At 40.2% G+C, this 15,466-nt stretch overlaps 1 protein-coding gene across 1 annotated transcript in view; it reads left to right on the top strand.

Moving 5' to 3' along the window:
* Positions 1–15,466, top strand: part of igf2bp1 (insulin-like growth factor 2 mRNA binding protein 1) — a 49,144-nt gene that overhangs the window by 17,424 nt on the left and 16,254 nt on the right. The gene's annotated exons all lie outside the window — the stretch shown is intronic.

Below are 15,466 nucleotides of genomic sequence, written 5' to 3'. Positions count from 1 at the left end.
ATAAAAAATAAAAGAGAGGAAAAAAAAAGAAATGTAATTATTGTCAAGAGTGAACAAGCACTGATAGTGTAATCTACAGCTGTGGCCAAACGTTTAGAGAATGAGAAGTGTTGTTTGTTTATTTACAAAGTTTGCTGTTTCAGTGATAGTTGTATATCATATCACTCAAACAGAGGTGATCCAGTAATGCTGCACTAATGAATTAGACTGACTATTCACTTTAGCTAAAGTTATTAAGTTAGCTAAAGAGTTGGGATGCTGTCTAAGACATAAATAAAGCTAAAATACAAAGTTTTGGACACCGTTTTGCATGTTTCCCTACTGTAGGGGTCTCTGCAAGCATACAGGGCTCTGAGAGGGTACAAGATGACAACTTTGGAATTCTACTAGAAACAGTCGATTATATTTGTTTGTCAAAGCTGAATTCAGGGCAAACTACGCTACATTAGCGTTTTTAGCTAACAGCTACAAGAAGCATAAAAGTTACCGTACGGCTATCATTTGTTAACATGACGCTTGTTCTTATACATGTAATACATTTATTACCAACCTGAGAGTTTATCCGCTGGTCATTCGACATGACGAATGACTTCTGAAGTCTTAATTCAGCTCAAGATGTTGTAGATTCCCGTCAGTAACACTTTCGGTCCGCTAGTAAAACGTAGTTCTATTAATCTGCGCTCGATTACTCTTGAACCGGAACCGGATGTAAGTCCCAAAAAACTGAATTTTGGAACTGAAACTGAATGGTGAGAAGTGAATCTGAACTTATTCGAGAGCTAAACTTTTAAAGGATAAAATACGGTTTCAAAGCAAATAAATTCATTTTCAAACTATAAAATTCAATTTAGTGATGATCATTTTCAAACCAATAAATTGAATTTCAAATTAGGCTAATTCATATTCAGTTTTTAAAAGCATTTATTCAAGTTACAATTCAGATTCAATCCGAGCAATTCAAATTTAACTTACTCAAATTCAGTTTCTGATGGCACAGATTTCTGCCCATAGTTCTTCCTCTCCACTGTCACTAAGTGTTTGCTTGTCAGGGGCCATGCGATTTGACTAATTCCTGGAATGTTGTAAGATGTTAAAACGTTTCACTCTTTCTGCTTCTATACTTGATTAACTTCTGTGTGAAATTGAGCATAATTTGCAAAAGTTGTTGAAATGCTCTCTTCGGATGAATGTTCGTGCCACATAAATGCGTTGCAGGCAACTCTTTTGCCTTTGATCAGCAAAATGCGTTGACGGGCTGCTCGGTCTATATTTAGACTCAGAACAATGGTTTTTAAATTTCAGTGTTTTTTTTTTTTTAAGGTTTTTTTTTTTTTTTTTAAGTTTTTTTTTTTTTGCCTTTTAGCCTTTATTGGATAGAGACAGTGTGGATAGACAGGAAAACAGAGAGGGGGAGGGAAGATGTGCAGCAAAGGGGTGGGTGGGACTCGAACCCGGGCCTACTCTGTCTATCAATACGACATATGTTACCCACTGAGCTAAACTAGCAACCTTTTAATGTGACTCACTGACTCTGTCCAACATGGCTTCACTATGTCTGACTGTCTGCGACTTGAGTTTCCACTGCTGAGAATCTGCATGAGTGCTTGGTTCATCGCATTCAGAGTGAAAGGAATAAAGAGCAGGCAAAAGCAAAAGCCATTGTCCTTGGGAGAAGGATTTTTTTTTTTTTTTGTTTGTGTGTGTGTAAGTCGTGATTCTGTGTCGAGGTTTACGACATATAAATTTACCCTAGGTATCCACCAATCAGCATCAGTGCAGAAATTCTGTATCAGCAACTTTTTTGTTGACTAATATCAGCAAATGGGATGACACTAACCAATCTTTTGGCCAATAATGTGCATAAATAAATGGTTAAAGACATGATGAAGAGCTGAAAACCTTTTGTGCTTGACACACTGTTACTATGACATTTGTCCCTGCCACAAACAGGAATAAATGGCTGCAAAAGGAATAAAATATCACTATCACAGTTATCATAACGATAACAAAATAACGCTGAAAACCATACATTTCACACCTGAGCCTCAACTCTCGCGGCCGGTGCCGGTCCGAGGCCCGGGGGTTGGGGACCACTGGGCTTAGGAACTCGGAGAAGCCAAGATTTGGTCAAATCCACTAGTGTTTTCTGCAGTATTGCTCTAAACTGCAGCAGCAACTCGTGGCTGACAGTCAGGGGAAGTGGGAAGAGAGATTTAGTAGTAGTAGTAGTCCAGGCTTCATTGTCCAAAGGATGACGGTGGGGATTTGTGATCATCACGCTTTTGATGTGTCAACACTGTGATTTATCGAATCATCCTGTGGCTTGAGCCCTGCTGTGGACACATAAATCTGGGTGAACTCTTAACCCTGAGGGTTTCTGGACATCACTTTGTGGGAACTTGGGTATAAATGTTAGTTCAGTTTTAAATGCATTGCCTCTGAATGAACGTTAAATGAACTGAAATACATAAAGCTTTTTCCTGAGCCACATTATAGATTTTGATTGCTTTCTGTCAACTTTGCTCTTCTTTCTCCTTTTAATCTGCCGTTCTCAGAGTTAAAATAGAAGCTATGCCTGCTGGTCACATGTCTGACAGACAGGCATGCGGTGTGGCCGCGCACATGTATACGCACACTCGCGCACACATGAGCTGCAGAGGGAAGAAGGAGGACTGATAGAGAAAGAAAGAGGAAACCCCTCCCCCAGCAATAAAAGTGTGCTATGCCTCTCTCCCTCCTCCCTTCACTGAAGTGGGTGTGTGCAAGTCTGGGGGTGTGCCATATCACATCCACTGCACTAGCTCACGTGGTGCTGAGGCATGTGTGTATGTGGAAGGAGGTGCCCCGGTTGTATGCTGTGATGTTGGGTGAGAACCTTCGAGAAGTTACTGTGAGAGTTTGAGGGGTTTGCACAGGTCAGAGTCGCTGCACAGTGTCGTCTGTTATTCTGAAACTAAATCAAGCAGGCCTCAGTTCCTCTGTCAGGGTGATGGAGAGTTGCCATGTTCATGGGCACTACGAGAGCATATTTATTGGCTCTGCATTTCAGCAGCATGTGATGGTGAAGCTTAGGGAATGAGTCTCCGACGAGGTGTATGAGAGATGATCTTCATTGTGTTGGTAATGAGTTAGCAGGGAAACGGCTGGCAGACTCAGACTAAGTGATGTGACGACAGCCACTGCCAGGCTCCTGACATAAACTTTACAGTATTATGATGATGAATGTTTACCATCTTCATGTCTTTGTTCTTGACTGGACTGGCTTTCATTTTAAGAGGAGAAAAAACGTTTTTTTTTTCCTCTTAAAATTATTTTTAAATGAAAGAAATCTGTGATAATGTTATAGAAGATGTGTATGCATTTTCTAATTTGTGTTAGTTATTTAATTAGTATTTTTGCATATTTATTCATTTTAAAATTGTTTTAAAAATCTCACATGTTGCTTTGTTATTTTTTTATTTTATTTTTGAGTACACTGCCCAATTAATGCAGCTGGGTTTTGTTATATTTGCAGCATGAATTTGTATTTTTACAAATCCTTTTCGTTCACTTAAATCTGATGTAGCTGTTTGCTACCAGATAAGGTTTGTATGAAATACAACATGAAGACAAGTGGCTTAAATAAAGTTGGAATGAAAGCTCCCCTGGTGTTTCATAATAATATTTTAAAAAGTGTTTCATAGTGACGATTAGGTGTCACTCTGCAAAACATTGTGTGTGCAGCAATTTTTCCTTTTTCCCCACCGTGCTCGCTGAAGCTCGGTTTACACTGTTTTACACCTGGATTTATGAAGCATGACTTAGTTTGTACACGAGAAACTTAATTACACATCTGAGCCTGGATAATATTTGCACACAAAGGGAGAGGTTATTTTGTTAAAACTGGGTGAAGAGTTTTTCTTTTATTTTTAGATTAAACTTTACTTGACTTAAATTGTGATAAAAACAAAAAACAAAAATTCAAAACAAAATAAATATAATTAAAAACAGTTATTATAATGTTGTTATGTGTTATTATTATTTGTTATAATAATAATAATGATTATTATTTTTATTAAAACAACAAGGGAGTTAAATTGAAAGCTTTGGTAATATTTAAATATTTAAATTCAGTACATGTAAAGTGTTGTTAATTATCTGTCACGTTACCAGTTTAAAAAATAAAGTTGAGTCTAAGGACTGAGCTTTGATGTTGTGGGAAAACAGTTTGAAAGATTTGTTTGCACTCTGAACTCTTACTGTTGTCATGTTTGTCAGACACAATCTGCTGAGCACCACAGTCACGTCTGGGTGAGCCGTGCTGCATGCAAATGTTAACAGTGTGGGGACGCAAAACCAGGGATTTTATTCCTGTGAAAGTATGATAACGATGTGTTTTGTCATTACTATGTTTATTGCAGTACAGTTTGCAGTTGTAATATATTTATACTGATATTCTTGATTAGTTTTCTCCTTTTTTCTCCCTGAACTGCTCATTGGAGTGAGCACAGACCAAAAATTCTCATCTCAATATGAACTTAACTCCACGTTGTCAGTGTTTTGCTGGCTATGCTATAGAAACTTGTTTCACTGAGGTCTGAACAGCAGTGAGGAGCTCGGTGACTGACTCGGCCCTCTGCTGTTCAAAGCTGGAAACTCAAGGAATGAAATCCAAGGCGGTGAGACAGGAGAAGTGTGTAGTTCGTGTTAGTGTATATAATATATATATATATATGTGTGTGTATAATATACACAATTTAAAATATATATTTTTTAAATATATTGTGTGTGTGTGTCTGTGTGGGTGGGCGGTGAGCAGACGGGCCCCTTTTCTTGCTGCTTTTCTATAGGCTACTTTTGGCCCCACCCTGTTCCTCACAGATTCAAAACAAAGCAGAGGCTGACATCACACTCTCTCTCTCTCTCTCTCACTCGCTGTCTCTCTCTCAAGACAAAGCAGGAACTCCCCTCCCTTCTTACTCCTTCTCCCCCATTTTGTTTTTGAAGCGGGGAGAGGCAGAAGCTGGGCCCTCGTCCACTTTCTGTTTGCTGTCCACGAAATAAATCCTTACAAAAATGCAAAACTTGGTAACTCTTTGTTTCTGTCTCTCTAAAATATTAACATAAGAAGAGTCAGTTTTCTGGACATATGATGGCTGTGTTGCCTTTAATGAACGAATAGGTGGAGTGTTTGTGTTTTATGTGTTTGAAGTCTTCCAGTTCTGGACCAGAATTATTGTCCTGACAAATATTATTTAATGAACAGTAAGAAAAAGCTCTGTGTTCTTACCCAGACACAGCTGCACAAATGACTCGATAAAAGTCTGTGGAGAGAGTAAAATCTGGAAGCTTGTTGAAGTTCCTAAATGCGCAGACGACTCTCGTTTCATTATTTTATGACAGAAGATTAATGCTGTTGAAAAAACTGAATCCCGAAGCTCTTGCTCAACAGTGCTTTACCTTCACAGCTGAAACCAGTGTAACAAATCAAACAATCATGTGTCGCTTTCACTCGTTTTTTCTGCACAATGTTTGACTGTATGTTTCCACAGTATAGAAAGCTGCTATGTTAAAAATCAGTTGATGCCATTTTTCCTTAGTTCCCTGCTGACTGTGACAGGATGAATGGGCTGGACTTTGTATTTTTGTTGAGAGACATATTATGAAGAAAGAATCTGTCTGTTTATGAAATACTAAGACCTACTCTTCTAAAAGACTATAACACAATTTTTCCTCAAAGTATTTAATTTTTTCCCTTCATATTCATGCGTCCCATTTTCAGCTTTCCCTGAAATTCCACCTTAAATATTTCTCAATTGTTTTGTTTTTTTAAATCATAAACACATTTTCACATTTGACAAGTTAAAATAAATATGTGAAGAGCAAAGTGAATCCTTAAATTCTAATATTAGATGTTGGTATTTGTTATCTCTGGTTCACAGAAGTGTGCCCTTGTTTTAGACCTTTCAATTTTTTCCTTTAAAATAATGTAAACTTGGCTTTCTGTAGTACATCATCAGCTCATATTGTTCATTTTGTAGAGGTGAGGGGATCCAACATGAACAAAAAAAACGTACCTAAAACCAGTTTGTGAGTTGACATTAAAACTGTTTGTTTGCTGTTTGCAGGTGAAAAATAGGCAGGCCTTTTCTCTCATTTTGTTCTCTTGTCTGCAGGGGATCTTGATTATTCCCTTTTCCTTCTGACTGTTTTGCAACACATTTGTTATAAAACGCAAAGAAACTGGAAACAGTAAAAATATTTCCCTGTTACTTTTTTTTCTCAAGAAATAAAGCTACCAAAAATCAGAAAAATGTAGTAATTGGATTTAGATGGTAACATTCTTCTTGATTCTTTAACCAAGATTTTTGTTGGAGTTAAATGTCTTTAATTGGTCCAAGAACTACTGTTCAAATCTTTCAATATTTTCCCGACCGTCTCCTGTCATTAAAATACATGTTATGAGCAACAGCCTGCCGTTATCAAGTTAACATGGCGGTTCTCGATTGAGTTCAATTCCATTTCACTCATATATCACAACTACAGTCACCTCAAGGTGCTTTATATTGTAAAGACCCTACAGTAACAGAGAAAACTCGCCATGTTACAGTAATTTAATATTGTCATTTTATTGAGTTGTTCCTCGTGTTCAAATTAAACCCGAGAACGTGGCTCTACGTGATATTAATCTGTTTTCAGCCGCATCACAACTTTGTCGGTTGAGCTACGAAAAAATAAAAAAAATGTAGAGATGCGGTCATACAGCGGCTCGTTCTTTTAAGTGTTAAACTCGAAGCGTTCATTCGGGACCTTAAAAAAACCCTCTATAACCTTTACTCGGGTTGGAGTTTAATCGTTGCTGTCGGCTGCAAAAAGCAAACAGAAGCCGACACTTTTTGTTTCTCCAATCCTCGCGGCCACACAAACCCGCACAACAACCCCCCAAACGTGTCCGCTATATCAGCCGCGAGCACTCGTGGCACACATTCTATAGAAGGCTGTTAGCCCCCTCCTCCCTCGCGCCGCTGGAGTAACTTCAGAGTAGTTTTAAAGCACTTTGTGAATGGACATGCGCGTTCACCCCACTACACAGGCTGCGCGTGGAGGGGAAGCAGAGCGTTCGCGCGCGCTCACAGTGAGTTCCTATGTTCAGGTGATTAAGACGAGATCAGTGTCTGCACGCACTCCCGGCCTGCATATTAGTTCCCGTAAACATTTCGTGGCGGACTTATCTCTGACAGTATGCGGAGACTGAGAGTAAGGCGCGCTCGCGGAGGGATGTGTTAAAGGGGTGAACCGTACTCTGTTGTTGTTGGGAACACCACAGCCGTGTTTTAAATATTACTCAACTGTACAGCTTATAACAGGACTATGAATCAACTGTTATGGTGGTAGCTGAGAGATAAAACAGACGTATGAAGAAGCCCACAACCCAACACATCGCCTGCATGATCCCATGTTCATGTAATGGCGTATGTGGGCTCCTCGCCCTGCTCTCGTGTGCTGTATGTGCTCTCCGCTGTCATGTGACTGCACATTCATTGTAGTAAATGGGCGTTGCCTGGTCAACATGGCCGATGACTGGTTCTCACATGTATGTAGTCTATAGTATTGTTTGTGTGTGAGGGGGGAATACAAGGAAGGAATATGCTTTTCTATTGAAGCCGCAAACCTGGCTTTCTAACACCTGTGTTTATGCTGGATACCATTTTAGGGCGGACCGTAAAGCTCTCTAAATCGACAACAACGCCAACGTGTGTTTTGTTTCCACGTCGCGGGTTATCCGTGGAGACTTTATTACAATCGGCAGGAATGGCGCACAAACATGTGACCTTACAATCTGAACATGAGGAGCACCTCAGTCTCCGGCCTCGTCTCCCGTTTATCAATAGGTGACCGCTTTCTGATAAACTGTGCAACAGTGTAACACGCGAGGATCACTCCCTGATTCCGCCTGTATCACTGCGCAGACTGCATTTCCTACTATAGGTTAACGCCACTGCTTTGCCGTGGGGCCGCAGTTCCTCCGCCTGGTACAATGGTTACATGACACGGCTATAGGAACACAAAATGGCGAGAAGAGGAGGAGGGGCGGAGGCGCAGAGGGGAGAGCTGGTGGAGGTGCTGAAACACCAACAGCTCATGTGATTATTATTAATAATATAATTTTAAATACAAAACCAAGGTTTAGACGAATGTTAAAACGCAGGGATTATTTAAAGCGTAACGGGCTAACTCGTTTTCACAGAGGCTGAATCAGGCCTATATAAACGGCACACGTTGAATATTAAATAATTTAAAAAGTCTGATGTGGTAAGTTTGTCCACGGTAACAATGTCACAGGCCTAACCCTGAGGTGGAAGCTGTGCCTATAGACCTAAAATACAAACGGCCCACCTAAACAGCAGGCGCAAATCCAACTTCTCAAAATGGAGACCCTCGCCTCTCCAAAATGGAGACCTACCGCACGAGCAGCGGGCGGGGTCAGAGTGGCGAACAGAGCCTGAACTTTGACCCGTAGCCTACTGCTACACCCTCCCCCCTTTTAACCTAAAGGAATTCCCAAACTGAGGCCTCTCTCGCCAACATTGCAGCCACGTTAAATTCAAAGTTCTCACAGGCAGTGAATCAGTTGTTCTTCAGTTTTCTCTCTTTTATTCTGTTCTTGTCTCATGAGTATGTGAAAAATGTAAAACGGAATAAAGAAATAAAAGTAAGAAATAAATGTTGTTAAAGGTTATTTTCAGTTTTCAGCAAAGTTTTTGCATATTAATTAACCAAAGTTAATAACTCTGTTATTATAAGTCGGGGATATTTACGAGTAACACACACATATTGTGCACCTTAGTGCCTTCGCATGTAGCTGTTGAACCGTGGGCTTCCTCCACAAAGCTCGCGCTGGACTTATATTTAAGTTGTGGAACTGGGTGTTGATGGACCAATGAGAGTGCTGTCGGTGAGGGAAACAGCCTTTCCCCTATAAATCCAGGCAAATCGAGAAATGGTGACAGTTATGTTCTCAGACCTGGACAGTTCTCCAGGTCTGTGTTTAATTTTGCACACTATTGTTTGTTTTTTTATTTATTAGAAAAAAATGCTGAATTGGTATTTTACAGGAAGAGAAGATCACAGATGTAACAGACTGGCTCAGACTGGATTCAGCTTCCAAATATGCTGAAGATGGGGAGTGGTACTCATCGTGGGTTTGCTTACTTATTTGGAAAACAAAATCAGTAACTAACTTATTGTTTACACACCGTTAAATTGCCAGACATCATGAACCCATTGAGAGCATGCGCTTTTCTGCCCTCTGTAATTCCACGTGGATTTACTCTTTAGGAGATGTTCCCTTCTTTTCTTTTACAGTTCTTTTCCACACCTGTGCATTAACAGATATTTCCAGCTGGTAGGTGACGATCCTTTCCACTGACTGATGTGCTTCACTTGTCTCTTCTATCTAGCACGGACAGGCTACGGCTTTATTCTCCTTACATTGCACCACCCCCCCACCCACCCGTTCTTTTCCTCCCTCTCCCCTATTCCCACCACCTCTTGCTCAGTTTCCTCCTTCCTCCTCAGGTTTGTACTGTCTATTTAAAGCTCTCATGCATCTAAAGTTACTTCTACTGAAACTGTCACTCCGGCCTGCAGCCCTGGGGAAAGGCTGTAAGGGGAAAACTCCAGGGCATGGAGGAAGGAGGAAACATACAGAGATGTAGAAAGGAGTGGGAATACGTATGGAAGAAAAGGATGAGACACACCTGGGCCTGGTTTTCCACACCTACAGTGAGGCAAACGAGATTTACCGGAGAGCAGATTTTCATTCTACTGGCTTTGGCATATCGCTCGAAAAGTTCTGGAAAAATATGAAGGCTCTTCAAAAGGAAGCACCACTTGTTTGCTTAATAAAGACTGAAAATAGCCCACTGTGACTGTTTTCTCATTGCAGTCTGAGAGGTTATTGTGTTTAAGTGAATTTATGATGAACCAGATTTTTAAATTCAAAGGCCGATCCTTCTTTTCTTTATCTCACCTGACCATCGATGGTCATTCCCCATCTATTTAACCTGCCAGCTCAGCGCTTTGAGGAGCACTGTCTTTGAAGGGTAATCGGGCAGAGAAAGGATGGTGTCCATCCAACTGACGGATGTACAGGTGGGACTGGACGATGGGTCTTTGGCCGGTGACGTTGGTGGGCAGATTGGGCCATGGTGTTTGGTTGCCATCATCCTCTCACTCCTCACTGTTAGCGATAAAATATTCATCCGCGATTTTAAGCCGGCCAGATAGCTCTTATAAAATATTAACCCCCTGCACTTCTGTGCCCTTGTGCCAGCAACCGGCTTTGCTTCTTGCTAGGGGATATTTGAGTGTTGTAAGGGTTTTGTAATGGAAGCAGGTAATGACTTCTCTCTACACAATGGTCTCAAATTGTGTTCATGGGCTTTGCCAATCAGTGGTTACACACCTAGCCAAAACATAAATTCAGTCACATATTAAAGAGATTTATTTTGTACAATAAGGCTACAGCTAGTTAGCTTAATTACAGCATATCTCTGTCTGGAAAAAGAGTCGCGCTTGTTTAGACCCACAAAAAAATAAATGTTCAGTTCTGTGAAAGTTAGCCACCGCGGTCGCTAACAATGAAAGGTACAAACAAAGCAGTGAGTGTCGTTATTGGCTAAATAAAGTGCAAAGATGTTCCAGTTTGTATAATTTAGCTGTTTTTATTTTAAACCATAATAATTTTCCAGGTTTTCGTTTCTGACTATTTCTCACATTCATTTACTTTAACACTTTTGAAATTGTAAGATTTTTGATTATCATTTTAAGTTAGACTTGAAATTAAATACATGAATGCATGAGTTTTAAGGTTTCAATTTTAAAAAATGTAAATTAAAATGGCGAATAGAAAGATTCAGCATTTCTTTTAGGGGAACTTTTGGCACTTGCGATCTCCATTTGGAAATTCCCAAAAAGAAAAAGTGGAATTGTTGGCTGCTGTTAAACCTAAAAATATATGTTGTGTTTGTGCTAGAGAAGAGAACTGTGGCTGTTTGATGTCTCATCCAGATGACAGACATTTAAAGTTGTTTGTGAGCAGCAATTCAAAAGTGTTTAGGAAACTTGTGGCCTGTGTGGCCACAGGTGTTAATGCAGTCACCTTTCTTACTCATTATGTGTTAACAGACCTCTCTGCACTGAATCATACTTGTTATTAATCTCTGGCTCTCTTCCACAGCATGTATTTTATCCTGTCTTCCTTCTCTCTTACCCCACCCGGTCGCCACAGATGCCCAGATTAGTTTCTTCCTGTTAAAAGGGAGTTTTTCCTTCCCACTGTTGCCAAAGTGCAACAGTGGGACAAAGGGGCTCATAGCTTGCTAGAAGCTAGAAGCTTCTTTAAGCCATACTCGCGTCTTTTGATTTATTTATTGAGCCTGTTTGGCTCATTTGTGGTTTAGTAGAGTGATTGTAGGTGAGGTCACTCTGCAGAAAGCAGTTAATGCTCAATAATAAAAATGCAGATAAAAGACTTTGAGATGTATTGATGAGCACTTGTAGAGTAGTTGGCACCATTTGTATGCATTTAGTTTTCCTATTACTGGGAGTATTTGTTTGACTGAGGTCAGTCCAGCTGCATCATCTTAATATTTATTGGACTCATTCTAAGGTTTGTTATCTGCAGACTTTAACCAAACTTTGTTTGATTTGATTTGACAAGAAACCATTCTGAATGCCACACGCTGAAAATCTTCTGTCTTTGACCATGTATCCTTTCTTTTTACACTTAAGACTCTCCAAATATGTCTCATTAATATAAATGCTTATTCAGTAAGTAAAAATGGTAGCACTTGTCATCTGGGTTTTATTTGCTCTGCTGGAAGAGATGGCAGTGAAACCTGTCAAACATGTTTTTGTGTCACTGAAAAGTCCCACTGGGAGCAGTAAAACACTGTTAAAACACATGCATGCACACATCACAGCCCTGACTGTGGGTGACTTTACACTTTGTGGCTTTGAATGCTGCCATGTTAGATTGTGTGTGTTATTACATGTATGTGCGTTTTGTGCTACTCGACTGCTGGGGACAGTTTTCATTGATTTTTCAGCTCTGAGCCTCTTTCTTTCATAAATGAAATGAAAGGAAACACTGCTGCTTGCAGTGCCATTACACACAGCGTCTCTAAAGTTCATTAAGCATAACTAAAACCACTTGGATGATTTCTGATGTTAACAGGAAATGCTTTGCCTTATTCATAGAGGGTAAAACAATCAATAAAGTTATTCGTGGTTAACTCATGGTCTACAGTGCTGGGTGAACACTGTCCTTTGACTTCTAACAGCAAGATAAATCTAACGCTAAAATTAAAACTAAAATAAAAAAAACCCAAACCTCTTAATATTCTGAAATGGAAATTTTGAAATACCCATTTCCAAATTTGTCAATTAAACTATAACAATGAATGAATGTTTCATTGTGGCACAAGCGTCTCCCTAAGCAAAACAAACTAAAAGTAGACTGAATTGTTACAAAAATGCATTTTTGTTTAAGTAACGTTTTCCTCTTAAAACACTGACATTTTCATGTGTCTCATGAAGTATGAGTGTAATGCTAGAAATACTACATGTATACGTCAGAAACTAAAAATGTGTCTTCAAGTGGTTTTAGAGATGTGAAATGTTGGCGAGGTCCGAGTTTGAAGAGGGAGAAGGCCCAGTCTCCTCTGCTGTCGTCTTCTTCTTGGTACCAGAAGTATCTGATCAATTGACTGTAAAGATCTATTAGCAGGACGCCCAGTTAAGAGTTCAGAAAGGTAAGAGGGTCCCAATCTAGTTAGTGAATAAAGCAGTAGTAAAGATACTTTTGTGACGACTAGTTTCCCTTTTGTAGCCTTGTAACCAGCAGCATACTTCTCACATCATTAGTGAAGCTCTGAACAGGCGTTGGAACTATTTTGTGTATAGCTGCCTTGATGGTGGACACGATGACATTTGGGGGACATAGAAGGATCCAAGAACGGGATTGTTATTGAGTTCCTGTTGTAATTTTTGCTGTGAAAGTGTAGGACGTCACGTTTACACCCACAGACCTGCCTCACTGTGGTATTGGAGGCTAATCTGAAGAGCTCTGACCCTCGGCCTTTGACCCCCCCCTCCTAGAGCAAAGACCTTTTCCTCTCCCCTCTCCTCCACCACCTCCTTGAGGACCTCACTTTTCATTTTTTTGGCTTCTTTCCTTTCTTCTTGTCTTTCTCTTTGCTCCATTGTCCTGCTGGGGACTGGAGCAGAGCTTGGATTTAATGCCTTCACGGCTGAGGGAACCTCATCACCTTCAGGTTTTATATTCAACCTTGGGCATTTTCAAGCTGCATTGACAATGGGTTTCCATCTTTGCGCGTCAACGCGGACTCGGGGGGGGGGGGGACGTCTCAAAGCAGATTTCTTTCTTGTTTCGTTAATTTATGTTTATTTTAAGCTGTGCAGTTTGACACTTAAATTAGTCTTGTGCACTTAAAATTGCCTTTACTTTGTTTTTTATGCATATATCTGTAGCTAACAACAGTCTAGTTCAGCATTATTGTTTTCACTACTTTGCCTAATGACAAAACATATATTATAAAAATAACATCTTAATTTTGTGAAGCAGCTGAACAGATATGTCAAAGGCAGGCAAACCCACATGTAAGTAAAAAAGGTGATACTTAAAACTGAAAAGATATAACAGATGAGTGATGTAGCACATAAGTAAATGTGACGCATTTTGTTGTGCTGTCCATCCGCCCACCCATCCATCTTCTTTTCCCGCCCATTCTTAACTTGTTGCCATGGTTTCAGCCAATGGTGTAGGCTGTTGGTTGGCAGGTGGTGACGCCAGAGGTCAAACAGGTTCAGTGGCCGTGGCCTGATGGGGGGTTGGGATATATTTGTCTGTGGGGGTGATGGGTTGGAATGACAACGGGAAGGATAATGAGGGGCTAATGTGTTGATAAAGTTGAACTTTGGTGTAGTCGGTGGTATTTAAACATGTAACATTTGGACAGGTCTGTCCAAAAAAAAAAAAAAGTATTTGTTTGGGCTGGAGATGGTGACGTAGCTGATAGCCAAGCACTCATCGAGGATCAAAAGGGTTTTTTCTTTCTTTTTTGGTGAGGTGGGGGAATGGAGTATGGATGGAGGATGTCAGGTATTCTATATGTACAAAAGGCTATTCATCTGTGCTCCAGCCTCCTGGGGGTTAGGCTGGCGTTTAGTATGGGGGTTGGCCGTTTAAAGCTATTGATGCTCAGTTGGGTGGGGTGCATGGTTCTTAAAGACGGTAAAGATAGAAGAATGATTGGCTAAAGGTTTTTGAGTTACTTAGCCAAATAAAATAACCATTCTAACATTAAAAGATGCCACTAGCATGATTCTTCAATATAAACGACTTCATTAAAAGTGAAAGATGTAGCAGATAGAGTAGTCTTGAGTAAGGATGAAAATGAGGAACCATCACAGAGAGGGAAGGTTCATGCCTGTGGAAATCTATCCACTGGTGAACTGGTTAAAGAAGAGATGTGGGCAGGAAAACCAGATCCGTTCACACATTTTTAAAAAAGCTCATACAAATGGGTTTATTAGAGGGGAAAAAATGTGTCGGACTATGGTTCTCTCATTGTTTGTGGGTGGTGTGGCAAGATCCTGGTTTACTACTCTTCAGGTCGAGGTGATATAGGACAGATCTATATGAGAAATGCAGAGAATTTCCCAACTGGCTACCTCAAGTCTGACATGTTCAGATAGAGACGATTTAAAAAGCTTTGTTTTGAAAATAGCATGTAGGTGAGTTTGGCAGAGTCAATATTGAGTCATTGATGAAAAACTAAACAGTTGCAGAATGGAATTTCAAACCTTCACTGTAATTAGTATTTCAGTTAAATTGCCATGTTTATTAGCTGCAAACTTGCTTTAATCACTGGAGATGGTGTTTCTTTAGTTTTACCAATGCTGTCTCGTCCTGGTTTAATTTTCCACTGTTGTAAAATATCGTTGGCAGTAGTTTCAAAATATCTGGGACTCTCCACCATTTGACCTTAGAACTGAAGAAGCTTCTCGGATGAGAGGTGAAACGTCTTCAAGTAACTTAAAGAAGTCCAGACGCTTTTCTTTGCAAGCTCCTTTGACTTTCAAAATACTTGGTTTGTCTTATTGTGAAGCTCCATCCACTGATGTGTGGATGAGACATTGATGCAGACTTGGAATCATTTTGGCTGGCCTGTTATTCCTGGGAAGGTTCACCACTGTTCCAAGTTGTCTCTACTTGTGGATAGTGGCTGTCATCATAGTTCGCTGGAGTCCCACAGCCTTAGAAATGGCTTTGTTTCTCCGCTGTTCTTGGGTTTCTTTAAATGATAGAAAATCATTTAAGAGCTGCGTGTGTGTGCATTTTACCCCACTTTGGGTGCCACAAATGTCGTGAACTGAACACTGTCGGTCAGTCTGTACA

Source organism: Perissodus microlepis, chromosome 4 (assembly GCF_051167445.1).
Source record: "Perissodus microlepis isolate ML-2025 ecotype Zambia chromosome 4, ASM5116744v1, whole genome shotgun sequence".
In the NCBI taxonomy this organism is placed as follows: domain Eukaryota; kingdom Metazoa; phylum Chordata; class Actinopteri; order Cichliformes; family Cichlidae; genus Perissodus; species Perissodus microlepis.
This window is presented reverse-complemented; position numbering and strand designations above follow the sequence as displayed.